The sequence below is a fragment of the Myotis daubentonii genome, chromosome X (assembly GCF_963259705.1).
Source record: "Myotis daubentonii chromosome X, mMyoDau2.1, whole genome shotgun sequence".
In the NCBI taxonomy this organism is placed as follows: domain Eukaryota; kingdom Metazoa; phylum Chordata; class Mammalia; order Chiroptera; family Vespertilionidae; genus Myotis; species Myotis daubentonii.
The window spans coordinates 84,668,530-84,694,342 of record NC_081861.1 but is presented as its reverse complement, the minus strand read 5'-3'; the positions used below and the strand labels follow the sequence as shown (position 1 = coordinate 84,694,342).

Here is a 25,813-nt window from a genome sequence, read left to right as displayed (position 1 = left end):
GCTTCTGTTTTCCTTTGGCTCTCTTGATATTATTGGTTGTTTCTAGTTTGCATTCATCTCCTGGGAACTGTGGCTGGAATTTGTTGGGATTAGTGGCTGTTCTATAGGAGTTTTCTCCTCATATAAATAGTCTCTTCCGCTCTTCTACTTCATTCTCTCTTTTCGCTCTTTTTTTCTCTCTTCCCCCCCCCATTTTCCCAATTTCATTTTTGCATTACTTCCCCCCCCCACACTTTTCTCTTCTTTTCTTTTTCCTCTTTTATCTTTTTCTCTTCTTTCTTCCTTATCCCCTAATTCTCTTAATTCGGGTGGTCACCTTTATTTAGGGTTATTAATATCATGAATATATTTCTGTTTAGTGCCTGGTACATGTTCATTGTTGTGTTGAATTTTGTGCCTTTAAATCAATGCAGCAGATCCAAGCAACAGCAGCCTCTTGAGCACCACACCCTCTGTCTGAGGAACAGCAGCTGTACGTGAAGCTTCCCCCCAACAGCCAGAAGAGACACCACAGCTGTGAACAGCACCCACCAGAGGAGCTGCTGCCTACAGAGGATCAGCTGCTACCGCAACCGCCTGAGGAGCAACCACAGGCCAAGGAGCCACTGCCACCCAGGGAGCAGCCACCGAACGACTCAACATTTAGATATGTCAGTGAGATCAAACATGGGTAGACAAAGAAACCCCCAAAGGAAAGAAAATGAGAACTCACAAGAAAAGCAGCTAAGTGATACAGAGGCATGCAACAGGACAGAAAAAGAATTCAGAATAAGGGTCCTAGAGTGCATAAACCGGATGGAGGAAAAAATCAACAACTAATGCAAGAAGCAAGAAGAAACAGATGAAAAAATCAACGACCTATGCAAGAAGCAAGAAGAAACAGATGAAAAAATCAAAAACTTAGGTAAGACCCAAGAAGAAATGAAGAGCGATATAGCTGCAATAAAAAACACCATTGAAAGTATCAACAGTAGACTAGGAGAAGCGGAGGACCGAATTAGTGAATTAGAAGACAAGGAAGCAAAACACAGACAAACTATACTGCAATTGGAGAAAAAAATTAAAAGACAGGAGGAGAGCCTAAGGGAGCTTTGGGACAACATGAAACGAAACAACATACGAATAATAGGGGTGCCAGAACAACAGAAAGATGAACAAAGATTAGAAAACTTATTCGAAGAAATAATATCAGAAAACTTCCCTGATGTGGGGGAAAAAAAAGTCACACAAGCCCAGAGAGTCCGAAACAAGGTGAACCCAAAAAGACCCACACCAAGACACATCATAATTACCATGGCAAATGTTCAGGAAAAAGAGAGAATGTTACAGGCTGAAAGAGAGAGATGGAAAGTTACATACAAGGGATCTCCCATTAGATTATCAAATGATTTCTCAACAGAAACACATCAGGCCAGAAAAGAATGGACAGAAATTTACAAAGTGATGCAAAGCAAAGACTGAATCCAAGAATACTCTATCCAGCAAGGCTAACATTCAAAATTGAAGGGGAAATAAGAAGCTTCACAGACAAAAAAAGGCTAAGGGACTTTATCACCACCAAGCCAGCAATACAAGAAATGCTAAAGGGACTGGTGTAAAAAGAAGAAATAGAAAGCTCAGAAAGAAAACAGCCACACACAAAAAGAAATGGCTACAAACAAGCACCTTTCAATAATAACTTTAAACTTAAACGAACTAAATGCTCCAACCAAAAGACATCGAGTGGATGAATGGATAAAAAAACATGACCTGTACGCTTGCTGTCTACAAGAGACCCACCTCATTAGAAGGGACTCACAAAGACTGAAAGTGAAGGGATAGAAAAATATCTATCAGGCAAATGGAAAGGAAAAGAAAGCTGGGGTAGCAATACTTATACCTGACAAAATTGACTTCAAAGTGAAGGCCATAACAAGAGATAAGGAAGGCCACTTCATAATACTAAAGGGATCAATACAACAAGAGGATATAACCCTGGTAAACATATCTGCACCCAAAGCAGGAGCACAAAAATACATAAAAAAAAACTCCTGGAAGATATCAAGGGAGAGATTGACAACAATACAATCATAGTAGGGGACTTTAATACACCACTGACATCACTGGATAAATCCTCTAGGCAAACAATCAGCAAAGAAACAGAAATCCTAAATGACTCACTAGATCAGATGGACTTAATTGACATCTTCAGAACACTTCACCCCAAAGCAGCAAAATATACATTCTACTCAAGGGCTCAAGGGACAGATACAAAAATAGACCACATATTGGGTCACAAACAAAGTCTCCCCAAATTCATGAAGATTGAAATCATACCAAGCAACTTCTCAGACCACAATGGCATAATATTAGAAATAAACTACAATTAAAACATCCCAAAATACTCAAACACTTGAAAGCTGAATAGCATGTTATCAAATATTGATTGGGTTACCAATGAGATCTAAGAAGAAATTAAAAATATCCTGGATACTAATGACAATGAAAACACAACAATCCAAAACATATGGGACACAATGAAAGCAGTCCTGAGAGGGAAGTTTATAGCTCTACAGGCCTATCTCAAAAAACAAGAAAAAATGGTAGTAAATCATCTAACTCTACAACTCAACGAATCAGAAAGAGAGCAACAAGAAAACCCCAGAGTGAGCAGAAGGAAGGAGATAGTAAAGATTAGAGCAGAAATAAATGACATAGAGACAAAAAATCAATACAGAAAATCAATGAAACCAAGAGCTGGTTCTTTGAAAGGATAAACAAGATTCACAAACCTCTAGCCAGGCTCACCAAGAAGCAAAGATAGAGTACGCAAAGAAACAAAATCAGAAATGACAGAGGCAAACTAACAGACCCAACAGAAATACAAATGATTGTTAAAAAATACTATGGACAACTCTACTCCAACAAACTAGACAACCTGGAGGAAATGGACAAATTCCTAGAAAAATACAACCTTCCAAAACTCAATCAGGAAGAATCTAAAAATCTCAACAGGCCAATAACTATGGAAGAAATTGAAGCACTCATCAAAAAGTTTCCAGCAACCAAATCCCAGGATCAGATGGCTTCACAGGGGAGTTTTACCAAACATTCAAGGAAGAACTAAAACCTATCCTCCTCAGACTACTACAAAAAATAAAGAGGAAGGAACACTTCCAAGCTCATTCTATGAAGCCAGTATCACCCTAATACCAAAACCAGGTAAAGACAACACAATGAAAGAGTATTACAGGCCAATATCCCTCATGAACATAGATGCCAAAATCCTCAACAAAAGCTTAGCAAATCGGATCCAGCAGTACATCAGAAAGATCATACACCACGACCAAGTAGGATTTATCCCAGGGATGCAAGGATGGTACAATATCCATAAATCAATAAACGTGATATATCACATAAACAAATTGAAAGAAAAAAAAACACATGGTCATATCAATTGATGCAGAAAAAGCATTTGACTAAATCCAACACCATTTTTGATAAAAACTCTCAGCAATGTGGGAGTAGAAGGATCATACCTCAACATAATAAAAGCCATATATGACAGGCCCACAGCCAATATCATACTCAATGGACAAAATCTAACACCATTTCCCCTAAGAACAGGAACAGGACAGGGATGCCCACTCTCACCATTCCTGTTCAACATAGTACTGGATGTATTAGCCTTTGAAATTAAACAAGAAGAAGACATAAAAGGCATCCAAACTGGAAAAGAGGAAGTAAAACTGTCCTTATTTGCAGATGACATGATATTATACATACAAAACCCTAGAGACTCCATCAAAAAACTTCTAGACTTAATACATGAATATGGCAAAGTAGCAGGATACAAAATTAACCCCAAGAAATCTGAAGCATTTCTATACACCAATAGTGAACTTTAAGAAAGAGAGATTACAAAAACAATCCCATTTACCATTGCACCAAAATAATTAAGCTACCTAGGAATAAACTTAAACTTAAAAGACCTCTACTCAGGAAACTACAGGACTTTGAAAAGAGATATAGAGGAAGGCATAAACAGATGGAAGAACATACCGTGTTCATGGATTCGTAGAAGCAACATCATTAAAATGTCCATACTACCCAAAGAAATCTATAAATTCAACGCACTTCCCATTAAAATACCAACGGCATATTTCACAGATCTAGAACGAACTCTCCAAAAATTCATCTGGAATAAATAAAGACCCCGAATAGCTGCAGCAATCCTGAGAAAGAACAAAGTAGGTGGGATCTCAATACCAGCTATCAAGATGTACTACAAAGCCACTGTTCTCAAAACTGCCTGGTACTGGCACAAGAACAGACATATAGATCAATGGAATAGAATAGAGAGCCCAGAAATTGGCCGGAACCAATATGCTCAATTAATATTTGACAAAGGAGGCAAGAACATACAATGGAGCCAAGATAGTCTCTTCAATAAATGGTGTTGGGAAAATTGGACAGATATATGCAAGAAAATGAAACCAGACCACCAACTTACACCATACACAAAAATAAACTCAAAATTGATAAAGGACTTAAATGGGAAACCATAAAAATTCTAGATGAATCCAAAGTGAACAAAATCTCAGACATATGCCGAAGCAATTTCTTCACTGATAACAGCTCCTTGGGCACTGGAAACTAAAGTGAAAATGAACAAATGGGACTACATCAAAATTAAAAACTTCTTTACAGCAAAAGAAACCATCAACAAAACAACAAGAAAACCCACTGTGTGGGAAAACATATTTGCCAATGTCATATCTGATAAGGGCCTAATCTCCAAAATTTATAGGGAACTCATACAACTTAACAAAAGGAAGATAAACAATCCAATCAAAAAATGGGCAAAGGACCTAAATAGACACTTTAGAAAAGAGGACATTCAGAAAGCCAAGAGACATATGAAAACATGCTCAAAGTCACTAATCATCAGAGAGATGAAAATCAAAACAATGAGGTAGCATCTCACACCTGTCAGACTGGCTATCATCAACAAATCAACAAACGACAAGTGCTGGAGACGATGTGGAGAAAGAGGAACATTTGTGCACCGCTGGTGGGAATGCAGACTGGTGCAGCCACTATGGAAGACAGTATGGAGTTTCCTCAAAAAACTAAAAATGGAACTCCCATTTGACACTGTGATCCCACTTCTACGAATATATCCCAAGAAACCAGAAATACCTATCAGAAAGTATATATGGACCCCTATGGTCATAGCAGCACAATTTACCATAGCTAAGCTCTGGAAACAGCCTAAGTACCCATCAGTAGATGAATGGATCAGAAAACTGTGGTACATCTAAATGATGGAATACTATGCTGCTGTAAAAGAGAAGGAATTCTTACCATTTGCAACGGCATGGCTGGAACTGGAGAGCATTATGCTAAGTGAAATAAGCCAGTCAATGAAAGAAAAATACCACATGATCTCACTCATTCATGGATAATAGAGACCATTATAAACTTTTGAACAATAATAGATACAGAGGCAGAGCTGCCTCACACAGATTGTCAAACTGCAGCAGGAAGGCCGGAGAGGGTTAGGGGGCAGGATGGAAGGGGGTAAGAGATCAACCAAAGGACTTGTATGCATGCAAATATGCATAACCAACGGTCATAAGACATTGGGGGGTAGGGGAGGCCATGGGATTGTCAAGGGCGGGGAAGAAAAAAACAAGGACACCTATGTAATACCCTTTGTAATACTTTAAGCAATAAAATAAAATATAATATAATGAAAATAAGAAATAGAAAAAAAGGAGAGGCTGGGAGCTTCCATCACTGGGGGGCTTGGCCAGCCTGAAAATGGCCCTGAGCCCCTCACCCAGGCTGGCCAGGCACCCCAGTGGGGACCCCCACCCTGAAGGGGGTGTGACCAGCCTGAAAAGAGCCATCAGCCCCTCACCCAGGCTGGCCAGGCATCCCAGCGGGACCCCCACACTGAGCCGGGACACCCTTCAGGGCAAACCAGCCAGCCCCCACCCATGCACTAGGCCTCTATCCTATATAATAAAGGGGTAATATGCAAATTTACCCTAACAGCAGAACAACTGGGAATGACTGGTCACTATCACACACACTGACCACCAAGGGGCAGATGCTCAATGCAGTAGCTGTCCCTTGGTGGTCAGTGCACTCCTACATGGGGAGTTCTGCTCAGTCACAACCCAGGCTGCCAGCTGCCAGCACAGCAGTGGTGGTGGGAGCCTTTCCCACCTCCTCAGCAGCACTAAGGATGTCCAACTGCAGCTTAGGTCTGCTCCCTGCTGGTAAGTGGACATCCCTCAAGGGCTGCCTGTCTGCCAAAGTGATGTCTGACTGCCAGCTTGGGTCTGATCCCTCAGGAAGTAGGCCTAAGCCAGCAGGTGGACATCCTCCGAGGGATCCCAGACTGAAAGAGGGCATAGGCTGGGCTGAGGGAACCCCTGAGTGCACAAATTTTTGTGCACCGGGCCTCTAGTATATATATAAAAAGCTAATATGCTAGGTGTCCCTCCAACTGCCCAACCAGTCACTATGATGCACACTGACCACTAGGCGGCACACACTCAACACAGGAGCTGCTGTGACGCACACTGACCATTTACAAAGAAATGGCACCGCAGACCTGGCACTGACAAACCTTCACTTGGCTTCCCCCAAGTGGGACACAGGCCTTGCAACCACCCCGGAGCGACACCCCACCAAATTGCAGGCCCCCATGGCGCAAAATGTGGCCCACAGCCCAGCCCAGAAACAGTCACTGTAGGTGCTGGGTAATGACGTCACGTAGCAATGCCCCGCTTCCTCTCTGTAGAGACTAGCCTCCTTGGAGCTTCTTCAGCCCAGGAACACAACGTGCTTTATAGCCAGGTGCAAAAATTTTACACTTTAATCAAATGTTTGTGAGGTGTTTTCCTGTGCCTCATCTCATTTGATCCTCACAAAAGTCCTGGAGTAGGTAGATAGGAGACTGGGTAGAATCCTATTTTCTTTTCATTAGCCAGAAAATGGAGATTTAGAAAGTTTAGAAACTTAACCCAACTGAAAAGAAGTAAGAAATGGTGGAACTTGAAAATGACTTCAGGTTTTCTCACTGCACAGAATAAAGTCAAACACTGCTACAGCTAAATATTTTAACCGTTGTTCTTCCTGCATGATCTACAATAACAATCTACTTTGTGTTGATATTTACTGCTGTGTTGCTGACAATTACTTGAAAGAGAAGTAGGGGTGCTTCACTGGGCTGGAAAAAGTTTAGTTAAATCAGAAAGCAGGTCTAATTAAGCAAGTTTATTCTATCCTATCTAATAAAAGAGAAACATGGTAATTGGCATATGACCGTTACCCTTCCCATTGGCTAATCAGGGCAATATGCAAATTAACTGTCAGCCAAGATGGCGGCCGGCAGCCAGGCAGCTTGAAACTAACATGAGGCTTGCGTGCTTCAGTGACGAAGGACTCCAATGTTCCCCGCCTGCCGCTGCAGGCCTCTGAGCTGCAAGCAACTATGTAACAAACATAGAAACTAAACAAAACCCCAGAAACCTGCCGGGCTTCAGCCAGCAGGATCGCAACATTGTAAGCAAAGGCCAGAAACCTACTTTCAGCAGCGGAGGCCTAAGAGCTGGAGCCAAGCCTCAAAGCTAAAGCTGGTCCAGAATAAAAAAAGAAAAAGAAAAAAAGGAGCGGTTGGGAGCTTCAGTCACCCCCAGCCTGAAAACAGCCCTCAGCTCCTCACCCAGACTGCCCAGGCACCCCAGTGGGGACCCCCACCATGAAGGATGTGTGACCAGCTGCAAACAGCCATCATCCCCTCACCCAGACTGGCCAGGCACCCCAGTGGGGACCCCCACCCTGATACAGGACACCCTTCAGGGCAAACCAGCTGGCACCCACCCATGCACCAGGCCTCTACCCTATATAGTAAAAGGGTAATATGCCTCCCAGCACTGGGATCAGTGGAGCCACGAGGCCTCCCGGCACCGGGATCAGCATGACAGGGGGCAGCGCCCAAACCCCCTGATCACCCTGTGGCTCTGTGTGTGACAGGGTGCAGCGCCCCAACCCCCTGATTGGCCCTGCTTTGCGCATGACAGGGGTGGCACCACAACCTCCCCATCGACCCTGCCTTAAGTGTGACAGGGGATGGTGCCCCAACCCCCCAATCGGCCCTACCCTGAGCATGACTGAGGGTGGAATCACAACCTCCCGATCCGCCCTGCTCTGTGCATGACAGGGGGCGGTGCCCCAACTCCCCAATCGGCCCTGCTCTGAGCCAGGGGCTGCACCTAGGGATTGGGCCTGCCCTCTGCCACCCGGGAGCAGGCCTCAGCCAGCAAGTCATCATCTCCCGAGGGGTCCCAGACTGCGAGAGGGCACAGGCTGGGCTGAGGTACCCCTCTCCCCCCCGAGTGCACAAATTTTTGTGCACCAGGCCTCTAGTATATATATAGATGCCTAAGTTGACTCATGCATGCATGATACATATAAAGCTCTTACTGGCGCCAATCGCACATGTGTGTTTTGATCTGTTATTGTCGATCGTGAATTTGGTTGACACTTCTATTATAGAGAAAGGGCAAATAGCAATATTAAAATATTTCTTCTAATTAATTTCCTTTCAATGTGCACGAATCCATGCACCGGGCCAATAGTATTAATGTAAACCATCTTATTAAAGGCCTATTTACTACAGTTTCTAGTATCTGATATATCATGTCTGGCTTTAACAAAAATTCAAGTTATGTTAAAAGACAATAAAAATCATAACCTGAGGAGACAAAACAAAGATCAGAACCAGATTTTTGAAAGTCCGGGCAGTAGGTTTAAAATAACTATGATTAATATGTTAAGGAATGGATAAAGTAGACAACATGCAACAGCAAATGTGTAATTTCAGTAGAGAGGTGGAAAGTCTAAGAAAGAGTTTTTTAAAAGCTAGAAAAATAAATAAATACCATAACAGAAATGCAAAAATAAAGACCTCATTCATTTCCACCAGCCTGTAGGTGAGCAGCTCCGGTTCCTATCATCACCGTCCCTCTGCTGCTGCCACCCCCGCAAGGCTTCGCTATCACCAAAGCCTCCACCAGCGACTCATTGCACCTGATTCTCTCCACTTCGTTCCCCACCAACCACTATCATTGTCACCATGTCGGGCTATTCGAGTGACCAAGACTGCAGCCGGGATTGACGGTTTGGTGCACCTTGATTTGGAGGAAGTAGGGCAGGGCCTCTATCAGGAAAGAAGTTTAGAAGCCCTGGGGAGAAACTAGTTAAAAAGAAGTGGAATCTTGATGAGCTGCCCAAATTTGAGAAGAATTTTTACCAAGAGCACCCTGATTTGGCCATGCGCACAGTGCAAGAGGTAGAGACATACAGAAGAAGCAAGGAAATTACAGTTAGAGGACACAACTGCCCAAAGCCAGTTCTGAATTTTTATGAAGCAAACTTCCCTTCAAACATCATGGATGTGATTGCAAGACAGAACTTTACTGAACCCACTGCTATTCAAGCTCAGGGATGGCCAGTTGCCCTAAGTGGATTGGATATGATTGGAGTAGCACAGACTGGATCTGGGAAAACATTGTCTTATTTGCTGCCTTCCATTGTCCACACCAATCATCAGCCATTCCTAGAGAGAGGTGATGGGCCTATTTGCTTGGTGCTGGCACCAATTTGAGAACTGGCCCAGCAGGTGCAGCAAATGGTTGCTGAATACTGTAGAGCATGCTGATTGAAGTCTACTAGCATTTATGGTGGTGCTCCCAAGGGACCACAAATACGAGATTTGGAGAGAGGTGTAGAAATCTGTATTGCAACACCTGGAAGATTGATTGACTTTTTAGAGTGTGAAAAAAAAAAATCTGAGAGTAACCACCTACCTTGTCCTTGATGAAGCAGATAGATGCTTGATATGGGTTTCGAACCCCAAATAAGAAAGATCGTGGATCAAATAAGACCTGACAGGCAAATCCTAATGTGGAGTGCAACTTGGCCAAAAGAAGTAAGACAGCTTGCTGAAGATTTCCTGAAAGACTATCTACACTAATAAAAGGGAAACATGCAAATTGGTGTCACTCCACTATGCCCACCAGCCAATCAGGATGACTATGCAAATTAACCCAACACAGATGGCCATTAATTTGCATACACAGGCGCAGAGCGAAAACTGAAGGCTCCAGCCAGAGTGAAGAGTGAAGACTGAAGAGGCTTGGTTTCTCCCCTGTGGTCGCAGTGGAGAAGTTAAGCCTCACTGCGGCCACAGCAGAAAATCTTAGCCTTGAAGCCTCGCTGCAGCCGGAGGCAAAAAGCCTAGCCTCGAGGCTTGGCTTCTCTGCTGTGGCTGCACCAAAGGTCTGGGTCTCAGGTGCTGGAGGAAAACCGGTACCGGCAGCCAGGCGAAGGAAGGCCTACTGCACAAATCTTCATGCAATGGGCTTCTAGTCCTATATAATAAAAGGCTAATATGCAAATCGACTGAACGGCTGAACAACAGGTCCCTATGACTCACACTGACCACCAGGGGGCAGACCCTCAATGTAGGAGCTGTCCCCTGGTGGTCAGTGTGCTCCCACACTGCTCAGCCAGAAGCTGGGGCTCACGGCTGAGGAGCACAGCGGCAGTGGTGGGGGCCTCACCAGCCTCCGCAGCAGCGCTAAGGATGTCCAACTGACAGCTTAGGCCCACTCCCCATGGGGATGTCCCCCAGGGGCTCCCGGACTGCGAGAGGGCACAGGCCAGGCTGAGGGATCCTCTGAGTGCATGAATTTCATGCACCAGGCCTCTAGTATTCATATAAACATTGGTGTACTGGAACTGAGTGAAAACCACAACATTCTTCAGATTGTGGATGTGTGTCATGATGTAGAAAAGGGTGAAAAACTTATTCGTCTGATGGAAGAGATCATGAGTGAGAAGAAGAATAAAACCATTGTCTTTATTGAAACCAAAAGAAGATGTGATGAACTTACTAGAAAAATGAGGAGAGACGGGTGGCCTGTCATGGGTATTCATGGTGACAAGAGTGAACAGGAACATGATTGGGTTCTAAATGAATTCAAACATGGAAAAGATCCTATTCTGATTGCTACAGATGTGGCTTCCAGAGGGATAGATGTGGAAGATGTGAAATTTGTCATCAATTATGACTACCCTAACTCCTCAGAGGATTATATTCATTGAATTGGAAGAACTGCTCGCAGTACCAAAACAGGCACAGCATACGCTTTCTTTACACCTAATAATATAAAGCAAGTGAGTGACCTTATCTCTGTGTTTTGTGAAGCTAATCAAGCAATTAATCCCCAGTTGCTTCAGTTGGTTGAAGACCGAGGTTCAGGTTGTTCCAGGGATAGAGGAGGCATGAAGGATGACCATCGGGACAGATACTCTTCAGGCAAAATGGGTGGATTTAATACCTTTAGAGACAGGGAAAATTATGACAGAGTTTACTCTAGTCTGCTTAAGAGAGATTTTGGGGCAAAGACCCAGAATGGTGTTTACAGTGCTCCAAATTACACCAATGGGAACTTTGGAAGTAATTTTGTGTCTGCTGGTATACAGACTAGTATTAGGACTGGTAATCCAACAGGGACTTACCAAAATGGGTATGATAGCACTCAGTAATATTGAAGTAATGTTCCAAATATACACAATGGTATGAACCAACAGGCATATGCATATCCTGCTACTGCAGGTACACCTGTGATTGGTTATCCAATGCCAACAGGATATTCTCAATAAGACTTTAGAAGTATATGTAAATGTCTGTTTTTCATAATTGCTGTTTATATTGTGTGTTAGCAGACAAGGTAGTTATTTACGAAACATGGGAAATGCAGAAATAACTGCAGTGCAGCAGTAATTATGGTGCACTTTTTCGCTACTTAAGTTGGATATTTCTCTACATTCCTGAAACAATTTTTAGGTTTTTTTTGTACAAGAAAATGCAGGCAGAAAAAAAAAGATAGTGGCTGGCAGGACAGAGCTGAGGGATAGGAAGTGAGTGAGTGAGGGGATGAAAGGAGAGTGTGTGGATGTGTGTGGTATGTGTGTGAGTGAGGGAGGGGCAGTAAAATCCCGCAGGAGCAGCAGAGGCTGGCAGACCAGGATCTCTGAGACAGGGAGAGACTACCACCGCTGAGGACACTCCCCAGTCTGCCAGACTCTGGCACCCGAATCCATGCCATCTTAAAGGGGAGAGCAGCCTCTTCTAGGAACTCATCAACAACATCACCCAGACAGGCCTTGGACACTGCCCGCAACTGAGCAGCCACTCCAGCCAAAATCCTGCTGCCCACCCGCAGACTCCCAGACCCTGGGACCTCCACCTCCAAAGGTGCACCGCGCCCACAGCAGTAAGTGCAGCCTCCTCCTCTCCAGTGGCAGACCTCCAACATCGCATTCCCGCATCTCCAGCACGCAGGTATCCGAGGCACACCACACCATAGACTTCTTTTAGGAGTCACTGTGAGCCAAAATTGGGTGTGATTTTGTACAGACACAGGCGCACTGCCCCCCAGTAGAAATTCTGAATTCCCTCTGCCTGGATAACTGCCCACACACACCCAGCTGCGCAACCTCAGCACCAGGGCCCTTCAGCGCCAGGGCCCCTCAGAGTGACTCAGAGCTTAGCGCTCCGGCAAATTCACTGCCACAGTTGCTCACTCCCCCTGAGCCCATCTATCCACAGGGCACTTTGGATATCCACAGTGAGCCTCTGCTGTGTCCTATCTTTGACTAATAGGGGCGCACTGCCTTGGGCAGTAGAAATTCTAAATTCACCCATCCTGGATACTTGCCCAAAGACACCCTGAATAAGCGTTCCAAGGTCCTTCAGAATGCTTCAGTGCACCTGCGCTAGCAAACTCACTGCGGGTGCTTCTGTGTACCACCACTGGGAATGCGCACCTATCCACCACAGGTGCATCAGCAAAAGCTGAGTTTCCCCACCCCACAGCTGCAGAACTCTGGGCACTACAGTTGCCTGCTTATCCGGTGCATTGGCAGCCCTGGGGCGCTGATGTGAGCCCCAATGGACACGCACTTAAACAAAGAGGGGGGCACTGCTGGGGTGTAGAAACGCAGAATTCTCTCTTCTGGGACACCTGCCCACAGACACTGCAATCCAGTGGCTTCAGTGCCAGGGTCCTTCAGAGTGTGTCAGTACACCCTGCTGGCAAATGCACCACAGGTGCCCCTGTGAACTGCTGCTGGGATCATGTGTATCCAACCACAGAGGCAGCAGGAAAAGCTGAGTCTGCCCACCCTATAACTACAGAACTCTGGACACCACAGTTGCGACTTTCCAGACACAGGGCTCTAGAGCCCCACCACCCCAACAGACGGTTCCTGGGTGCCATTGTGAGTCCCCGCTGGGCATGTGTGATTTCAACTAAGGGCACAATACAGCAAAAATTGAGACACCCCCATGGCTGCTGACTTCTAGACACCTCAGTGGCACCTTTCCAGCTCACAGGCCTACATCAGGAGAACCCAAATAGCTCAAGTAAGGAGCTACACTAGACTACCAAGCCCAGGAGACCTGAGAGGTCACACCAGTAGCACCATACCCAAAAGAAACTGGGTAGCAAAGCAATTGGAGCTACAACTAAAACATTACAGCAAAGCATGGGAAGACAAAAAAGCAATCCACAAAGGAAAGAAAAGGAGAAATCACTGGAAAGGGAGTTAAATGAAATTGAGGCTACTAACTTATCAGAGAAAGAATTCAGAGTAATGATTATAAGAATGCTCAAACGGCTGAATGACAAATATACACAACTCAATGAGAATTATAAGGAGCTGAATGAGAATGTCACCAACATGAAAAGGAACCAAGAGGAAATGAAGAACAACATAGCTGCAACAAAAACACAATGGAAGGCTTAAACAGCAGACTAGAAGAGGCTGAGGACCACATCCACGAATTAGAAGGCAAGGTAGGAAAAAACACAAAAACACAGGAGAAACTGGAAAAAAAAAAACTTAAAAAGCAAGAGGAGAGCCTAAGGGAGTTTTGGGACAATGCAAAATGAAACAACATTCGCTTAATAGGGGTACCAGAAGGAGAGGAAGAGAAGCAAGGAATAGAAAACCTGTTTGAAGAAATAATGACAGCAAACTTCCCTGATACTGGCAAGAAAAAAACTACACAAGTCCAAGAAGCACATAGAGTGCCAAACAAGATGAACCCCAAAAGACCAACACCAAGACACATCATAATTAAATTGGCAAACACCAATGACAAAGTAAGAATCTTAAAGGCTGCCAGAGAGAGACAGGAAGTTACCTACAAGGGATCTCCTATTAGAATATCAGCTGACTTCTCAGCACAAACACACTAGACAAGGAGGGAATGCAATGAAATATGCAAAGTGATGCAAAGCAAGGGAATGAATCCAAGAATACTATACCCAGCAAGGCTATCATTCAAAATTGAAGGTGGAATCAGGAGCTTCACAGACAAAAAAGGGCTAAGAGAGTTTATTACCACCAAGTCAGCAATGCAAGAAATGCTAAAGGGACTACTGTAAAAAGAAGAAACAGGAAGACAAGAAGAAACACAAACATTAAGAATAAAAATGGCCACAAACAAGTACTTTTCAATAATAATATTAAATGTAAATGGATTAGGGGAACCAAGATGGTGGCATAGGTTAACGCCGGAGATTGCTGCCCTCAAACAACCACTTCAGAGATATAACTAAAGGACAGAACAGACAGCATCCAGAACCACAGGAAGGCTGGCTGAGTGGAAATTCTACAACTAGGAGGAAAGAGAATATCATACCCAGACTCAGAGGAGGCGCAGTGCTGAAGTGAAATACTCAGGTGCGGAGTGCGCACACGGAGGGGGCTGGCGGTGGAGGGCGCGGTTGTTGTTTTCAATCGGGAGGGAGTTTCAGACTCTGAGCTCCAGATCCGGGCGAGTCTCTGGGACCCAGACTCAAACGGGAGAAGTGGGACTGTCTGGCTTCAGTCGGAACTCGAAGGCAGCTTTCTCTCCGAGGTTTGCAGCCATTGCTGGGACTCTGAGAGGCAGAGCCCCTAGGGAAGGAACTGAGAGCAGCCATAACTGCTCGCTCCTGCCCGCCCTGTAGATCCCCGGGGACCCGCCCCGCCCAAGCCCTGCGCAGAACCATTTGCTGGATAGCCTCAGGCAAACGCTAGATTAGCACCGCCCTAGAGATCCAGCACAGAAGCCCTCCCACTGCAGACACAGCGGACTCTCATAGCCAGTTAGCCTGGAGGTCAAATCACCCCCGGTATTGCCGACATCAATCAAGGCTTAAAGGCAACAAGACTGTGCACAAAGACCACTAGGGGGTGTACCAAGAAAGCATAAAAAATGCGGAGACAAAGAAACAGGACAAAACTGTCAATGGAGGATATTGAGTTCAGAACCACACTTTTAAGGTCTCTTAAGAACTGTCTAGAAGCTGCCGATAAACTTAGTAAGGCCCTCGAAAAGACTGGTGAGACCGCCGATAAATGTAGTGAGATCCTCAAGAAATCTAATGAGACCCTCGATGTTGTGATAAAGAACCAACTAGAAATTAAGCATATACTGACTGAAATAAAGAATATTATACAGACACCCAACAGCAGACCAGAGGAGCGCAAGAATCAAGTCAAAGATTCGAAATGCGAAGAAGCAAAACACACCCAACTGGAAAAGCAAAATGAAAAAAGAATCCGAAAATATGAAGATAGTGTAAGGAGCCTCTGGGACAGCTTCAAGCGCACCAACATCAGAATTATAGGGGTGCCAGAAGATGAGAGAGAGCAAGATATTGAAAACCTATTTGAAGAAATAATGACAGAAAACTTCCCGTACCTGGTGAAAGAAATAGACCTACAGGTCCAGGAAGCGCAGAGAACCCCAAACAAAAGGAATCCAAAGAGGACCACACCAAGACATATCATCATTAAAATGCCAAGAGCAAAAGACAAAGAGAGAATCTTAAAAGCAGCAAGAGAAAGAAACCCAGTTACCTACAAGCGAATACCCATACGACTGTCAGCTGATTTCTCAACAGAAACTTTGCAGGCCAGAAGGGAATGGCAAGAAATATTCAAAGTGATGAATACCAAGAACCTACAACCAAGATTACTTTACCCAGCAAAGCTATCATTCAGAACTGAAGGTCAGATAAAGAGCTTCACAGATAAGGAAAAGCTAAAGGAGTTCATCACCACCAAACCAGCATTATATGAAATGCTGAAAGGTATCCTTTAAGAAGAGGAAGAAGAAAAAGGTAAATATACAAATTATGAACAACAAATATGCATCTATCAACAAGTGAATCTAAGAATCAAGTGAATAAATAATCTGGTGATCATAATAGAATCAGGGACATAGAAAGGGAATGGACTGACTATTCTTGGGGGGGAAAGGGGTGTGGGAGATGCGAAAAGAGACTGGACAAAAATCGTGCACGTATGGATGAGGACAGTGGGTGGGGAGTGAGGGCGGAGGGTGGGGTGGGAGCTGGGAGGAGGGGAGTTATGGGGGGGGGAAGAGGAACAAATGTAATAATCTGAACAATAAAGATTTAATTTAAAAAAATAAATAAATAAATGTAAATGGATTAAATGCTCCAATCAAAAGGCACAGGGTAGCTGAATGGATAAGAAAACATGATCCATATATTTTCTGTCTGCAAGAGACCCACCTCAGAACAAAGGATTCACACAAACTGAGATTGAAGGCATGGAAAAAAATTTTTCAGGCAAATGGAAATGAGAAAAAAGCTGGGGTTGTGATACTTATATCTGATAAAATGGACCTCAAAGAAAAGGCCATAACAAGAGATAAAGAAGGCCACTACATAATACTAAAGGGAGCAATTCAACAAGAAGATATACCTCTGGTAAACATATATGCACCCAATATAGGAGCACCTAAATACATAAAACGACTTCTGGAAGATATCAAAGGAGAGATCGATAGCAATACAGTCATAGTAGGGGACTTTAATACCCCACTGACACCACTGGATAAATCATCTAAACAAAAATCAGCAAAGAAACAGCAATCCTAAATGTCTCACCAGATCAGATGGACTTAATTGACATCTTCAGAATATTTCACCACAAAGCTACAGAATATACATTCTTCTCCAGTGCACATGGGACATTTTCAAAGATAGACCATATATTAGGACACAGACAAACTCTCTTCAAATTCAAGAGAATAGAAATCATAACAAGCATCTTCTCAGATCACAATGGCATAAAACCAGAAATAACTACAATAAAAACATTAAAAAACATCAAACATTTGGAGGCTAAATAGCATGCTATTAAACAGTGACTGGGTTATCAGAGAAATCAAAGAAGAAATAAAAAGCATCCTGGAAAGAAATGACAATGAAAACACAACAATTCAAAATCTATGAGACACAATGAAAGCAGTTCTCAGAGGGAAGTTCATAGCTCTACAGGCCTACCTCAAAAAACAAGGAAAACTGATAATAAATAATGTAACCATACAACTCAAAGAGTTAGAAAGAGAGCAGCAAGAAAAGCCCACAGTATCCAGAAGCAAGGAAATAATAAAGATCAGAGCAGAAACAAATGACATAGAGAAAAAAAAAACAATACAAAAGATCAATGGAACCAAGAGCTACTTCTTTGAAAGGATTAACAAGATTGATGAACCTCTTGCCAGGCTCACAAAGACACAGAGAGGACCCAACTAAACAAGATCAGAAATGAAAGAGGTGAAGTAACAACTGACCCTACTGATATACAAAGGGTAGTCAAAAAACATTCTGAACAACTCTACTCCATCAAACTGGACAACCTCGACGAAATAGACACATTCCTAGAAAAATACAAGCTTCCAAAACTCAATCTAGAAGAATCAAAAAACCTGCATAGGCCAATAACTACTGATGAAATTGAAACAGTAATCAAAAAGCTTCCAGCAAACAAAAGCCCTGGACCAGATGGCTTCACAGGGGAGTTTTACCGAACATTCAAAGAAGAACTAAGTCCTTCTCAGACTATTCCAAAAAAGTCAAGAGGAAGGAACACTTCCAAGCTCTTTCTATGAAGCCAGCATTACCCTAATCCCAAAACCAGATAAAGACACCACAAAGAAAGAATTACAGGCCAATATCTTGATGAACATAGATTCAAAATCTTCAACAAAATTCTAGCAAACTAGATACAGCATTACGATAGAAAGATCATACACCATGACCTAGTGGGATTTATTCCAGGAATTCAAGGCTGGTACAATATCCGCAAATCAATAAACGTGATACATCACATAAACAAATTGAGAGACAAAAATCACATAATCATATCGATTGATGCAGAAATGGCATTTGACAACCTCCAACACCCTTTTCTGACAAAAAGGCTTAGCAAAGTGGGAATAGAGGGATCATACCTCAACATAATAAAAGCTTTATATGAAAAACCTACAGCCAACATCATACTCAATGGGCAAAACTAAAACCATTTCACTTAAGAACAGGAACAAGACAGGGATGCCCACTTTCACCACTCCTGTTCGACATAGTACTAGAAGTGCTAGCAAAAGTGATCAGACAAGAAGAAGAAATAATAGGCATCTAAATTGGAAAGGAAGAAGTAAAATTGTCATTATTGGCAGATGACTTGATACTGTACATAGAAAACCCTAAAGACTCCATCAAAAAATTATTAGACCTAATAAATGAATTTGGCAATGTAGCAGGATACAAAATTAAAGCCAAGAAATCTATGGCATTTTTATATGCCAATAATGAACTTAAAGAAAGAGAAATTAAAAATCAATCCCATTTACCATTGCACCAAAAAAATTAAGATACCTAGGAATAAACTGAACTAAAGAGGTAAAAGACCTCTACCCAGAAAACTATAGGACGTTGAAAAAAGAGTGAGAGGAAGACATAAACAGATGGACTTAAATACCATGTTCATGGATTGGTAGAATCAACATCATAAAAATGTCCATACTACCCAAAGCAATTAAAATAACAAAAGCATATTTCACAGATCTAGAAAGAACTCTCTAAAAATTCATCTGGAATAATAATAATAATAATAATAATAATAATAATAATAAACGAATAGCTGCTGCGATCCTTAGAAAGAAGTACAAAGTAGGAGGGATCTCAAAAGCAGATATCAAGCTATATTACAAAGCCACTGTTCTCAAAACTGCCTGATGCTGGCACAAGAACAGACATATAGATCAATGGAATAGAATAGAGAACCCAGAAATCGACCCAAACCACTATGCTTAATTAATATTTGACAAAGGATGCAAAAACATACAATGGAGTCAAGACAGTCTCTTCAATAAATGGTGTTGGGAAATTTGGTCAGACACATCCAAAAAAAAAGAAACTAGACCACCAACTTATACCATACACAAAAATAAACTCAAAATGGATAAAGGACTTAAACATAAGATGGGAAACCATAAAAATATTAAAGGAATCCACAGGTAGCAAAATCTCAGATATATGCCGAAGGAATTTCGTCACTGACACAGCCCCTAGGGCAGTGGAAACTAAAGGGAAAATAAACAAATGGGACTATATCAAAATAAAAAGCTTCTGCACTGCAAAAGAAACCATCAACAAAACAACAAGAAAACCTACTGCATTGGAGAACATATTTGCCAATGATATCTCTGTTAAAGGTTTTATCTCCAACATTTACAGGGAACTCATACAATTTAACAAAAGGAAGATAAACAACCCAATCATTAAATGGGCAAAGCGCCTAAATAGACACTTTTTGAAAGAGGGCATACATAAGGTTGAGATACACTTAACATGCTCAAAGTCACTAATCATCTGAGATATGCAAATCAAAACAACAATGAGGTACCACCTCACATCTGTCAGAATGGCTATCATCAACAAATCTACAAACGACAAATGCTTGCAAGGATGCGGAGAAAAAGGAACCCTCATTCATTGCTGTTGGGAATGCAAACTGATGCAGCCACTGGGGAGAACAGTATGGAGTTTCCTCAAAAAATAAAAATGGAACTTCCATTTGACCCAATGGAATATATCCCAAGAAACCAGAAACTCCAATCAAAAAGGATATATGCACCCCTATGTTCATAGAAGCACAATTTACAGTAGCTAAGCTTTGGAAACAGCCTAAGTGCCCATCAGCAGATTAATGGATTAGAAACTTTGGTACATCTACACAATGGAATACTATGCTGCTGTAAAAAGGAAGGAACTCCTACCATTTGCAGTAGCATGGATGGAGCTGGAGAGCATTATGCTAAGTGAAATAAGTCAGTCAGAGAAAGATAAAAGATAAATATCACATGCTCTCACTCATTTGTGGATTATAGTGAACAACATAAACCGATGAACAAAAATAGATGTAGAGACAGAGAAGCATTGATCAGATGCTCAAAACTTAGAGGGAAGATAGGGGAGGGTGGAGGTGAGGGGGAGAGATCAACCAAAGGACTTGTATGCATGCATATAGGTAGAAGAGATGGATGTGAACAACAGGGGGTGAGGGTGATGGCAGGATTGGGGGGATAAGAGTACTTGGGGGGATAAGGACACATTTGTAATATCTTAATCAATAAAGGGGAAAAATTAAAAAAGTTTTAAAAAAAGAAAGAAAATGCAGGCAGTGTTTTCACAAAGTAAATATACAGTGGTTTGAAATACAATGAATGAAAGCAATGCATGGCCTTCCAATAAAAAATATTTGAAGACTAAAAAAAAAAGAAAAAGAAATGAAATAAAAGGCCTTTAATTGGCTTTTCAGTAGCCTGGATACAGCCAAGAAAGAATCAGTGAGTGAAAAATAAGTCAATAGAAACTTTCCACACTGAAATGCAGAGATATCATACTCTGAAAACCTTCAGCAACATATAAAATAGTAATTTTTACTATAACTATATTTACCAAACAATCTATATATATATATATATATATATATATATATATATATAAAAGCCTAAGTGACCATTACGACTGAACAACTGGAATGACCAGAACAACCACTTGACCAGTTGCTATGACACGTACTGACCACCAGGAGGCAGATGCTCAATGCAGGAGCTGCCCCCTGGTGGTCAATGTGCTCCCACAGCCAACCTCCCAGGGCCCTTCCCTCCTGGCTGGCCAACCTCCCGCAGCCCCCCCCCAAACCCCCCCTACATGCCAACCTCCCGCAGTGTCTCCCTTCAGTTGGCCAATCTCCCATGGCCCCTCCCCCCCGCAGACTGACTGCCTGTGGCTTTTCCCCCCTCACCCCCACCCACCCAACCCCTCTAAAGCCCTAATCAGGGGGCTGACTGGCCAACCTCCTGTGGTCCCTCCCCCTAGCCAGCAGGCCTCAATCACCGGCCAGGCCGAAGGACCCACCTGTGCACAAATTCTTGCACTGGGCCTCTAGTTTAGACATTTTTTTAGAAGACTATGAGATTACATAGGGACAAGACCTTTCAATAGAAAAACTATATTGGTCAACAAAATGTCTCAGTAACATGAATACTTATAATCATTAAAACTGAAATTTTAAGGAAGGTAATGTTAATGCAAAATGATTCAAACCTCTAAAGAATTTTTATGAGTTTATTTGAGCCAAAGTGAAGACAATTGCTGGGAAGCAGAATCTCAACAGATTAGGATAATGCTCTGGAGAATGGCAGTTTTTCACCTATTTTTAGACATTATAATCAAAGGAGGAGACATAGGTGGGTTACATGAAATCCATTGGTGATAGATTAGAGAGGCAGGAGAAAGCAAAGTGGGGAAACCTCTGAGACTGGATAAAAAGTAAAATGATAGACACATACTTCTTTTACTTAAGTGGATACAGGATCGTTAACAGTCAACAATTAACATGATAACAATAACAATGAAGGAATGTGTGGTATCTGTCCTAACACCCCGGGCATTTGGTTGTGCCCTGAGGAGTCCAGAAAAAGGGAAGTTACAAGTTACCCTGACATTTCAAGGATATGTTATCATAGATGCAAAAGGACAATAGGCTCCTTTAAGATAAAGATTGACTTTGTCAGGAAGATACCAGCCTAGGAGGTGACTACCCACCATAACTGCTTTTAGTTAAAGTTTTAATTTCAGACCATCTTTGTGGTTACTTTAGGTCTTATAGTTTGCAAGACTGCCATGCAGGCCTTCACTGAGCTTGTCAGGTTAGTATGTGGCCTTTTTCATCCTCACAACTTAATATATATTGATTCAGCTATTTTAATAGAGAATAAATAACTATGGCTTTAACAAGAAGGAAGGTTTATTTCTCTTCCATATGAAAACCTAAACTGATAGAACAGAAGGATAAAGAAATCCCAATCAACAAAATTATCAATAGACTCATATTCCTTTCTTCCTGTTGCTCTGCTGTTGGAAACTATCCATTGTCTACACTATCATGAAAGTGCAAACAGAGAACCCAGAAGGCTGATGAACCTTGAGCTTTGGCAAAGGCTAAAGCTATGCACCGATTGTTCTGTCGAGACAATGGTGGCTCAAGCAATTTCCTGACCTTCAAGTAAATCTTTACTAATATTTACTGACCTTTAAGATAGTTTGTCTGCTACCAGATTGCCTGCCTGACTAAGGACAAGATGTGTATCTAAAATTGAATAAAAAGCTAATGGGGCCTGGGTACCAGTGAAGCCTTTCCACTAGAGAATGACGCTCTGCTTGCCCCGCCCCCCATGACATCCAAATTCATATTTCTTGTCTAGGCTCTTCATTTGTGCACTGCCCTTCTCCAGGTCCTGAACCCTAGCTGTGCAGGCTGTGGCTTTCATACTCTGCCAACCCTTCTATCCTTCCTATTCTCAGAGTGAAAGAAAGCTCATCATCATCACATATGCTTATACCCATCAGGAGAAAAAATAGAAAATGAATTTGAGGCCAGGCATCTTTTTTTAAGGATAGGACCCAAGAGTTGCACAACAGAGCATGATAACCAAACCTAGCTGCCAGGGATTCTGGGAAATGCAGTCTTTAGCTGTTGGCTACTCAGTTTAACAGTGGAGGTTGTTAGTCATAGGTGAAGAAGAAGAAGAAGGAGAAGAAGAAGAAGAAGAAGAAGAAGAAGAAGAAGAAGAAGAAGAAGAAGAAGAAGAAGAAGAAGAAGAAGAAGGAGGAGGAGGAGGAGGAGGAGGAGGAGGAGGAGGAGGAGGAGGAGAAGGAGAAGAAGAAGGAAGAGGAGGAGGAGGAGGAGGAGAAGGAGAAGGAGAAGGAGAAGGAGAAGGAGAAGGAGAAGGAGAAGGAGAAGGAGAAGGAGAAGGAGAAGGAGAAGGAGAAGGAGAAGAAGGAGGAGAAGGGAGGAAGAAGAAATATTGAGGTCATTTTGCAGTCCAGTTCACTGTGTCCAGGTCACAGTACACTCTCTGGTCACCAAAGTATTCATGAATACCACGTTCCGTAGGGAAACAACCCAAACTGTCATGCAGTTACTTTATCTAACTCAAAACCTACCATCTCTGGATGAAGCATGTTTCTGTCAGGTTTGAATGTGACTTCTCAAGGTCTGGTAATCTATAAATTTAAATACAAATGATCAACTTCTCCATAATCAAATATACCATGGTGAAGAGGGATATAATAACCACACCTAAAGCTCCCATTCTGGAAAAGGGAAGAATGGGAAAAACATGACACTCATTGCCAATTGCAGTTATCAAATTCTGCTGCCCAGCAATTGTGAAAACTTCCTGCCCTGGCAGTGGAGTGCCACTGGTTCTACTCTAGGAGTAACTCCCTTATCTCTTATTCTGGAGGTCCCTATTTGAAATAGGGTTCACAGTTTTTTATAGCCCAATTTCTGCCAGTATGCATTTGAGGGACTAGAGGTTAGATTTTAAACAGACGTGGGCATTATAAATCTATCAACAAATTAGAATACTACTAGTTTAGTTGTTTTCTATCAGTTCCATGTAAAAGTAACCAGGAATAGTAGTTCTTAAATTTGCCAACCTTTTCATTTATTTATTAACCTCTGTGCTCAACTGTTGTTCTGTTCTGCAATTATTATTTTTTATTCCTCAGTATAATGGTGCCTTACCTTGAAGGTACCCGAAACTGTGAGCTTAGGAGAGATGATAAAGCCCTTAATCTAAACTTTTCTGCTGGTCTGATTCCTATTTCCTGGCCAAGAACAATTATATGAGATGTTCTTGAGAAAGGCTTGGAGCAACAAACTTACCTCTGTGGTGTTGGGAGCACGGAAGCAGTTGATTTTTCCAAAACTGCAAAAACCTTAAATTATCAAATTCTCAATCAATTTAGACTCTAGGCTACAAGTTGAAAGCCTCCCTTATTATCTTCCCTTTCATCTTCTTTTTTCAAACTGGTTAACTCTTCCTTGCCTGTGTTTAGTTCTTGACTGCAGTACTTTGCTAAATGAAGTTATGATATACCAACAAAGTGACTTTTGTAGCTTCTCCTTGAGCTTCCAGCTCAGTAGGCAAATAGGCCTTCTTCAAGTGCACTGAAAAAAAGGGTTTATCAAATGTTCACTATGACATAATAAGGTTCACTATCTACCCAGCCTGCATTATGTGTTTCCTCACTGCCTGCTGACCAAAGTGTTAAGCAAGTAGCACATATTTTAGATTCTGCTATGTCAGATCTGCTTCTGGTAGCAAACTCAGTATAGGTATGTTTGAATGCTTTAACAGAGATCAGAATACAATGAATTTTTTTTAAAGGTAGACAATTCATATGTCTCTCACAGAAAAGTCTGAATGGGAGGTAGACTGAAGAAGTCATTAAGATACCCAGCTTTGTTCTCTTTTTACTTTACTATCCCCAAGGATGTTGTCTTCATGTTTGGTTAAAAGTGGCTCACCACCACTTATCCAGGTTCTGGACTACAAAAACAGATAAAGGGGAAGTGGTAAGCAAGAAGCTCCCTTTTAAGAATGTGACAGAGATTTCAGATTTTCAAAAATTTTGTGAGCCAATTGTTAAACACAGCCATTATTAAAGATTGTATTATAGTCCTAGCTAGTTTGGATCAGTGGATAAAGTGTCGGCCTGAAAACTGAAGGGTCCCGTGTTTGATTCCAGTCAAGGGCATGTACCTCAGTTGCAGGTTCCTCCCCAGCCTGGGCCCTGGTCAGGAGATTATGCAGGAGGCAACCAATCGATGTGTTTCTCTCACGTTGATATTTCTCTCTGTCTTTCCCTCCCTTTTCCACTCTCTCTAAAAATCAATGGAAAAATATCCTCAGGTGAGGATTAAAAAAAAAAAAAAACTTAGTGGCTTAAAACAAAACAAATTTAGGCCTGACCAGTGTTGTTCAATAGCTAGACTGTCAGCCTGCCCACCAAAGTGTCGTGGGTTTGATTCCTGGTCAAGGCACATGCCTGGGTTGTGGGTTCAATCCCTGGCCCTCTTGGGGGCACCTGTGATATGTCTCTCTCACATTGGTGTTTCTCTCTCTCTCCCTACCCTCCATCTATTCTCTCAAAAATCAATGGAAAAATATCTTCCAGTGAGGATTAATTAAAGAAAAGATTGTAATATAAATTTACCATTAAAAAAATTGTACCAAAAATGTAAATAGTTAAAGCTTGTCTTAGTTATTTTACTCTATTTCTATATTTACTACATTAACTATGCTATCTATGTTATTTGCATCTATTTTATTAGCAGGGTGGGAATCTATCCTATATAGTAAAGAGGTAATATGCAAATTGACCGTCACACCAACACACAAGATGGTCACCACCATGTGGTCAAAGATGGCCACACCCAAGTGGACACAAGATGGCCAACACAATATGGCCGGCAGGGGAGGGCAGTTGGGGGCAACCAGGCCTATAGGGGAGGGCAG

At 42.3% G+C, this 25,813-nt stretch overlaps 1 pseudogene; it reads left to right on the top strand.

Annotated features, from left to right (window-relative positions):
- The first annotated feature begins 9,118 nt into the window (after positions 1-9,118).
- LOC132223958 (probable ATP-dependent RNA helicase DDX5) lies at positions 9,119-11,934 on the top strand (annotated as a pseudogene).
- The last annotated feature ends 13,879 nt before the right edge of the window (positions 11,935-25,813 follow it).